The 3,679-nt window shown below is 38.7% G+C and overlaps 1 pseudogene; it reads right to left on the bottom strand.

Moving 5' to 3' along the window:
• Nucleotides 1-1,829: 1,829 nt before the first annotated feature.
• Nucleotides 1,830-1,946, bottom strand: LOC112484427 (annotated as a pseudogene).
• Between the last annotated feature and the right edge of the window lie 1,733 nt (nucleotides 1,947-3,679).

The raw sequence follows: 3,679 nt of genomic DNA, 5'->3' as shown, positions 1-3,679 counted from the left end.
GCCTTATATTGCTTTTACATTCAGAAGGTCAATGCAAGTGCTGCCATCGCAGCTCACTTGTGTTGACAATTCCTGGTGTGCGGCAGCAACCAGGCCTGCAGCTGCTTCATCTTCCTCTGAACCTTCCTTTAGCTTCCATAGCTCCTGGATCAAGTGTGTGTTTAATTTCGTGCTGAAGAGCATTAAGTCTTGTTTTTGACTGCAGTTATTAAACAGAGACAAACAGCAGCATGCCATTTTATAGACTCGGTTGAAGTGGACACGCTTTCTTTTGATAGATAAGATATTTTAAATCATAATCACAGTTATATTATGTTGCTTTAGAAAGTAGAATCTGTTTTTCATTTCCTTTTTTTTGTTCCTCATGTATGAATGTATGTCTGAGTGTATATATGCATATCTGTGTGTGTGGAGAAATGAGTTAAAGCAGAACATTTAAATGCGGCAATAATTATTTAACTGTTAACACAAATTTTTGCTAAATCATCCTGTCACCTTGCCTTTGCTGTAATTAAATTCAGGAAATTAATCATATATATCTGGTTAGCACTTAAAAATTTCAATGAATAAGTCCTTTATAGAAATAAATATGAAAAATGGAGAGTTTCTTTCTTTCTATTTTTAAAAATTACTTAACTCATTCTTTTTTTTTTATGTTCTGCTTGAAACTAATTCATATCATTTTATTCTCCCTATGTAATATGTATCTGTAAATTGTGTTTTCTTATAACTAGGATATCATTGTAAATAAGTTATTAGTAAAATTGAGCCACCTACAATCCTAGTAATTCTCTTAATTTTTTAATGAAATGCAAAAGGTCTTTAACTTTATGTGTAAAGTTTCAGAGACTTCAGTGACAGATAATTCCCCATGATAGAGATAATTTCTTGTCTTACAGTTATAAAACCCTTCCTTAGCCAGGCAAAATAAATGGAGGAAATTCCAGAATAAAAGTCATTTATTAAAATTCTCTCCCTTGTTGGTTTCTTAGAATTCTCTCCTGAAATCTCCTGAAATGTCATTACTCTAGTCATGTAGATCATATCTTGCTTCTTAAAGGCAGAGCTTTGCTTTATCCATCCATCCTTCCATCTAGCTCACTTGTTAGTTAACTACAAATATTTAATAGGTACCTCCTATATGCCAGGCACTGTACTAGGGGCTTTACTACCTTTAACTTCTTTAATCTTTATAAAAACTTAGTACTCATTCCTTTTACAGATGAGCAAACTAAGGCTCAAATTGGTCAAGCAATTTGTCTAAGATTCCAGTGTGTAAGCCCTTGAGCTGAGACCAAATTCAGGTACGTCTGACTCTAGACACTATACACAGTTGCCTCTTGGTAATTATTCTCTGGAATGGAAGGAGTGGAAGAAGGGGAGAAGAGAGGATCAGCAGTAGTTTGACTGGATCAACTTGTCTTAAGTGTTTTTGAGTTGGAGCCTCAGCATTGGAGGGGATGGGGAAAACATAGCTTATATTATGCCTTTGTATGAATTAGAAAAAGGCACTTCTTCCTCTAAGCCAGAATGCACAGGTCAGAGATCAGAGCATGCACACTCAGTTCTGGCCCCTACTTACCTCCTTGCCCTTTTGCAGGGTGCAACCTGCACAACCATTTGTGATGGCCCTGAATGGAAGACTGTACCAAGGGAGGCGGACAGGGGTGAATGCACAAAGCAGAATATTTACCTTGTAACTAACTTCCAACCAACCCTTGCACTCTCACCCCCAACTTTTTTTTTTTTAGGTGAGGCAACTCTTGGTTGACCTCACAGATCGCAAGGACCTTGTCAGTTTACAATCCCTTGTTTTTCATTTTTTTTTACGCCTACAGCACCTGGTCTTCCTAGGTGGTCTCCCATCCAAGTACTAACCAGGCTCGACTCTGCTTAGCTTCCGAGATCACAGGATCAGACTTGTTCAGGGTGGCATGGCCGTAGATTCACCCCCAACTTCTCTGCTTCATTTATAAAAGGAGATGAAAAGTACAATATTATAAATGTATAGTTAAAAATTAGCTGTTTTTTTGCACGCTGCAAGCAAGAAAAGTGCATTGTTTGGGATCCTTGGCTGGACTGGCAATCTGGCTGCAAACCATCTTCTTTGTTGTATAGCCTCAGCATGAATTCTGCTCTGCACAGTATTTTCAAGTACATGGTATTTTAATCTAAATAAAGTTAAGAAAATTCTAATAAATAATAAATAGAAAAGTAATTTAAAAATTAATAAATTATAATAAAACCTAGCACATTAAGTAATAACATGCTGTATACCAAGTTAAATATTGGAATAAAATAATAAAAATATAGTTGTTTTTTTGCCACATGGGTGCTATGACTGGATGATGTCCAGGGGAGTTGAGAACATTGACAAATGACTGTTGACGAACTGAAACAGCGAGGCTAATACTGAGAGGAAAACAATGAAACAATGGTGGCTTGGAATAAAGTGAAGGGGTTGTGGGACTGGAGGGCCCACAAAATTAAGGAACAAGAAAAGGAGTAACCACAGTAGAAAGCTGGCTGGAGCAAAGGCTGTGGTGCCAAAATAGGATGCTTTAATTTAGCTTTTGGAGGTGCCTGTGTAGAGTCCAAGGTAGCTGTGAATGAACTGGGTGTGTGGGTTCCTGGCAATGAAAAGATCAAGGAAAAAGGTCAAGAAGTTGGGTAGTTCCTGTGGATGTTGATATTAGCCAGGAAGATATCAGATCTTGGGATGGAGAAATGCAACAAGATGGGTGCTACGATGTCTTTCAAGAGTGATGGTGATGCGGAAAATATTACCAGAGAGGGAAAGCCTCAAAGAGACAGACATTTGCCACACAAGTTAGAGAGATGTAGAGGTCTGAGGTGGCACTGGATAAGCAACACTGTCTCCCCCTGAAAAGCCATAAAGAATGTGATGTCTGATGAGAAAAGCCAGTTTCCATATAGGAAGGTGGGAGATGAAATGTTTAGTCAAGAAGCCAAAGACAAAAGATACTATGTTTATGATTCGACAGAGGTCCCAGAAGGCACAGCAGGAGGATCTGAGGGGAAGAATGAGTCTGTGACGTAAGAGCCCAGTACAAGATAGGAATTAGTGAATGAAAGATGTGAAACATGAAAGCTTTTGCTGCTCCTAAGTTTCCCACCAAGAATTCCCAGCTGTCTCTTGGCATCTGATGAGAAGAGAGAAGGATTAGGCCTTCCAGGAGGGTCCAGCTCCTCTTGATATGAACCACTTGTGCTGGGAACTCTTGGTAAAATGATCAAGCTGGTCCTGGGATGTTTGCTGCTCTTATATCCAGTAAAGTGTTTTGAGTTTTGCACTAAGGATTTGCACTTTTTGCTTGAGGGTGTTGTGGGAGATAAATCAAAGTATACACAAGACAAAGTGGCTAATTCCAGGCCCTTTGATTTGTAAGACTGAATTTCAACCATATGCAATGTCTCTTAGAAAGGCAAATTAACTTTTCAGGATTAATCTTGAACTAGTGATAAGTCCCAGAATGGAAAATGACACATGGGCATTGAGAAGGTAGTAATTCCCATACGTGGACACTTCTATCCCCAGGGTAGAGGAAGTAAACATGTGCAAGTGAGAAATGATCTGAGAAAGGGCTAAAATTTAGAGAAGTGAGTAGCTTTGACTGTTTACCTGGGAGTTTCTCCCTGAGTTATCTGAATTGAAGAT

Source organism: Pteropus alecto, unplaced genomic scaffold, assembly GCF_000325575.1.
Source record: "Pteropus alecto unplaced genomic scaffold, ASM32557v1 scaffold75, whole genome shotgun sequence".
Classification (NCBI taxonomy): domain Eukaryota; kingdom Metazoa; phylum Chordata; class Mammalia; order Chiroptera; family Pteropodidae; genus Pteropus; species Pteropus alecto.
The sequence above is the reverse complement of the archived record's forward strand: the minus strand, read 5'-3'. Positions and strand labels throughout refer to the sequence as shown.